The sequence below is a fragment of the Sturnira hondurensis genome, unplaced genomic scaffold, assembly GCF_014824575.4.
Source record: "Sturnira hondurensis isolate 20B ecotype Veracruz unplaced genomic scaffold, ASM1482457v3 Scaffold0006413, whole genome shotgun sequence".
NCBI lineage: Eukaryota > Metazoa > Chordata > Mammalia > Chiroptera > Phyllostomidae > Sturnira > Sturnira hondurensis.
The window spans coordinates 30,635,319-30,640,505 of record NW_028079044.1 but is presented as its reverse complement, the minus strand read 5'-3'; the positions used below and the strand labels follow the sequence as shown (position 1 = coordinate 30,640,505).

Sequence of the window (5,187 nt, the reverse complement as noted above, 5' to 3'; positions counted from 1 at the left end):
ATGTTTTCAAATTAACACAATAAAATTCTAGTTCAATTCAGGTTCACATTTTGTAAAAATGTTCATGAATGTTCTTTTCTTATTTCCCCTCACCACCTTTGATTGGGTTTTTATTCAAAATTATCTGACCAAAGTGATTTGACCTTTATGGAATAAAGAAATATAAGTTTATTCCGCAGGCTTCTTTCCTTCTCTGTGGGTTTCTTTTCTCTGGGTTTCTTCTCAGCTGTTGGTTTCTTAGTAGCTACAGCTGCCCCCCCCCGCCCCCCCCACCCCCAAGACTTCTTTTGCATCTCAATGCCAATGGCTCCTTCCCTTCCTTCCCTACCCCAGGCTTCCTGCCTGCAACCCCCTTCTCAGCTAGTTTGGCTTCTAGCATTGCTGCTGCCTCACCCACCTGGAGATTGTGTTTCTTGGCTTGGTGAAGAATGATCTTAATGGCATGTGGTCTTTGCCTACAGATTTAGCTTCAACATGATTCTCAGGTTTTTCAGGGGATTCTTCTTCCAGACTGTGAGGAATCCTCGTGCATGGTGCTCAGAGGGCTCTTTGGATGTCTGGACTTCTCAAGATTCTGCTGAGGTCTGTACTGAGCACCTTGTATATGAGAAGGTTATAAATGCTCTTGAGGGAGACCTCTGTATGCCAAGTACCATACAGATTGCTAACCTGTAGAAGCACTTTCCATCCAAATGCAGACACAACCCACATGCCCCCAGGAGCAAGCTTCAATTTGCTTACATTAAACAGAGTAGTTCCAGGGAGAACCATTGTTCTCATTAATTATGATGCAGGGTCCCCTGTGCTGGATACCACAATGGCTTCCCATTTCGCCCTTGCCCATCACTCACGGAGGGGCATAGACCTTTGTGATATCATTCCAGGCCTTAACTTTCTTAAGAAGCAAAACAGCCTCCTTGGTTTTCCTGCAGCTTTCACCTTCACCTTCAAACATCAAAGGAAGTCTGGGAACTCCCTCAGTACGATGACCGTAGGACATGATCGTGTTTGGTAAGGCTGAGGCAGCCAGGGGAGAGCAGAGCAGATGGCGCATCACTCCTGTGTTGTGTTCATTCTGTGGTGCCAGTGGTGCCAAGGTTTGGTTGGCACAAACATGTGGCCACCATGACACATATTTCCAAAAGCACCCTGGCCAGGGCAATGAGTCCCACCACCTCAAGCTCTGGGAATTGGAGCTACAGCTCTGCTGCCACCACAGGACTCAACCCCGGTTCGATGCCCTGCCAATTCTCTGAGAGCAAAGGGCTGTCTGCTGTTTTTGGCAGGTTGGTGTGAACAAGGTTCATGCATCCAGTGACATGGAAGCCATGAGCCCAGCAGGTGAAGGGACATTTGGCAGATGATCTCCCTTTCAGAGTGCATGGCCATCATCCCACAGGCACACGCCATGGCCTGGAGACAGGAAGGCCACCCGCCTTTTAGCCAGGTGCCTCACGCAGGAAAAGAGTTATGAATACTCTTGAGTTCCAGCTGATTGCATGTCATAGAACCAGCTAGAATGAAATTATTTTGTCCTCATATAACTGATACCTGAGCTCACTGTGATCTGTGTGAGAACCACATCAAATTCTGTGCTCCCCTAAGAAGTCTTTGAAACAGGAATATAATACAACTAGGTCCAATTCTAGGTGGAGAGAAATTACTAACAAGTAAGTTTGCCCCTTGAAAATTACTATTCAGGTAATTTTCAGGGGCATCAGTTATGGCTCTTTCTCTGAAGTGCCTCATTAAAACACCTTTTTTTTTTCTTCCTTCCCTCCTTCCTAAAGTATTTCCTCTCACTTAATAGTAAAATTCCAAAGGGCATAAAAATTCTGCACATGAAAATGCAAGTACTTTTCCTCATAGAGTTCCATATGTCCACGAGCCAATATTAATTGAGAACTTGCCATATAATCAATTTGACCTGGGTACTCTGGGGAAGTGTTGTCCAATGTCTTGGCTACTAGCTACATGGGGCTATTAAAAATTTAAATTAATTAAAGTTCAATGAAGTTAAGACTCAGCCCCTCAGTTGCCTCGCCGCATCCCAGCACTCGCAAGTGGTGAGAGGCTGTGTGTAGTCTGGGGCCACGCGGATGCAGAACATCCCATCATCACAGAAAGCTCTGCGTGGAAGCACTGCTCTGGGATGTGCTAAAAGTGTGAAACTCAGCTCTTACCCTTAAACATTTCCTTAAGAAAATAAGACCTACATACATAAAGCAATAGGTCAGGAGTGGGTGGCTAAGCAGAGAGTCACCTGTGAAGACTAAAGGGCTCTGGGGATGTGTCACCGTGTCACAGGTTAGGGAAGGAAACAAAGGCATGTTACCAAAGGAAAACAAAGGGGTAACTGAATGGACAAAATCACATTACCGCTCTAAGACAGACAGGAAGGAAGGTGGTCCTGATGAAGCATTTGATTACTGCTGATAAGCATAAAACTCAGTTGTTCCAGCAGGGTCTATTTGGAGCTAAGAAAGCCAAATTATAGATGTGTACAGCTAAGCAGTCGGAAGATGCTTCTTATCCCAAGCAGGCATCACTTGGCAAAGTTGGAAAGAATCAAGGAAGCTGGAAGAACACAATGTTGCTTCATGTTGGTGAGCACAAACTCTCCGGTGAAAACCAACCACCTTGCCAATTAAGAGATAGCTAGGAAAATGTTTCTTTGACTCTTTGTGAGGTTAGAGCCTGTTTAGAAGCTACTATCTTGAGAATCAATATTTGCCACTGGGAGATGTGTATGTGTATGTGTGTTGTGCCTAATTCAACAAGCATCTGTGGAAAACTGACAGGTAAAGAAGTATTTCTAAATGACATGGGCCCTGAGTCTTGGAAGACTACTGAATTTGAAGAGCCCGTACCTCCCCTGGAAACTCATGCAGGACTTGAAATGCATAGGCTGCCACCACTGACCTTGCTGGTGCTTCCAGGGCATTATTTGAGAAGTTATTCAGATGTGGGGAAACACACTGTTCAGGAAGTGGGGGTGGATAAGGGCTTGAAGCTCATTAAGCTGCCCTAAGGGCTAGCCAGGATTTGAGATTTGTTTCTTCTTTGATATTTTGTAATATTAAATAGTCCAAGTAAGGATTATACCATAATCTCCCAGTCTGGCTGGAGTCCATTTACCCAGTGAGTAAAAGTCAAACATAATTATAAGCCATTTTACTTATAAATTTCTAAGAAATACACACAAGTGCCTTATGTCTTGAAATTAATTGGACCTAGAATTATTTCCTGGGACAACCTTAGCACCTGAAGATTCTGATTCTTTGACCTTGGCACCATTTTAGCTGCTAAGCGGCTTGCTGAGTTACTGTTAGATTTTGCCAAGTTAAGTCTCAGTGGGACTGTTTATGCAGTTTGTGATTTGGTGCATTTTTTAAAAACTACTGTCCTCTCAGGAAAACTGTTCTAACGTTTTATTTGTGTCGGTTGATGCTTCCTAATGCAAGTGTTTTCTGCTCGTCAGTAGCAGGTTTTGTCTCTGTTTGTCCTCTCGTCCTCAAAAGCAATTGTTTCTTCTAGGTTTCTTGTTTTTCCATGATCCAGGCCCTCGGGTGATGCATGCTTACAGCTAATGCTCAGTGACTGCCTTATTCTAATCCACCTTTCTCTAATGCTAGCAGATTAAAGTTTCTGTATGATTTGAAATTTCAGGATTAAACAAACTAAGTAATTTAGAAATAAATCATTAGGTATGTAGAAAGCAAGCATCTCTAAACCATTGAAGGCAGGAATGTCAAACTCATTTTCACGGGGGGCCATATCACCCTTGTGGTTGCCTTCAAAGGGCCGAATGTCATTTCAACTCCTTAACAGTTAAGGAGTAGTTACATTTATACATTTATAGTCCTAAAATTATTTCGGCCCTTTGAAGGCAACTGCAAAGCTGATGTGGCCCCTGGTGAAAATGACTTTGACACCCCAGATTTAGAGGATACTAATTATAATATTCCCTACCATGCTTACATTGTACTTCATCATTTTAAAATTCTTCTCTAAATCACTGAATTGACACTGCAATCACTACTGCAGTGATTTTCAACCAGTGCGCCACAAGACTGTTTAAAACATGTAGTACCTGACTATTTAGTCAGGGGCACTAGCCTCTTTTCTCTTAGATTGTCAAATTTAAAAAAGGCAGCAGCCAACACAACAATAGCTGTCTGGTGGGAATAAATGAAAATCATACATTTTTTGTGAGATTGGCAGCATATAACTTTTGGTGTGCTGCAGAAAGTTCATAATTTGTTTATGTGTGGCACGAGATGAAAAAGGTTGAAAATCACTGCACTCCTGCCTTGTCCCCGGTGCAGGGTTGGGGACACTGAATTAGAATGGAAAGAGCGTGGACTTTGGGGTCATAAAAGATTGGATTGAAATATGAATCTAAACTTTGGAAATTAATAGATGTGTTACTTACTGAAGCCATTTTTTCCCTTCAGGTTTTAAAAAAAAACAACAAGGACACCATTCACAGAGCTGAAAAGGCCAACCGGGAAGTGGCATGCGAAAACCCCAGACACAGAGCGGGAACTGCACTCATTCATTCTTTCTGTTCCGTGGTCAGCTCAGAGACTCCAGCTCACTTACTGACCTCGTACAATAGGAAACATCTGATTCGGATATCTTTTCCTCAATAATTCTTTCTGGTTTTATATTGACTATAAAATTATTCCCAGATATTCTCTTTTAAATCACACAGTGTGGTAGTTTAGCACTGTATGAAAGCAGGCTGAGATAAAAAAAATTCATTTTGCAATTGGCATTTTGACTATACTAACTCAGTGTGGCATGTAAATGAGTGATTATTAGCTGGCCCGGCCCTGAAGGGGACTTAGAGTCTTCGAGGTGGTGAAGCAGGCAGGAAGGACGGGTGGACTGCTGCCACTGGCCAGGTGTCACAGGACTCTGGTCCCCTTCTGGGTACCCCTGGTCCTACTCAGCTCACAGTCATATACTCATGGCAATAGTTGAGACAACTGAGCCACCTAAACTTCCAGATACAATTCAAACATTAACTTTCAGAAAAGACATTAGTTCCTCAAATATCATTAAATATAAAGAAAGCTTGACATATCCAAAATGAAATTCATCAAATTCTTCCCCAAATCCACTCTTCTTCCTGACTTCCCTATCTGGAGCTCGAATTTTGGGAGTACAGCCACTCCTAAT

The 5,187-nt window shown here is 42.8% G+C and overlaps 1 pseudogene; it reads right to left on the bottom strand.

The window, feature by feature from the left end:
• Positions 1-537: 537 nt before the first annotated feature.
• On the bottom strand, positions 538-1,307 carry LOC118988924 (60S ribosomal protein L4-like; annotated as a pseudogene).
• Positions 1,308-5,187: the final 3,880 nt, after the last annotated feature.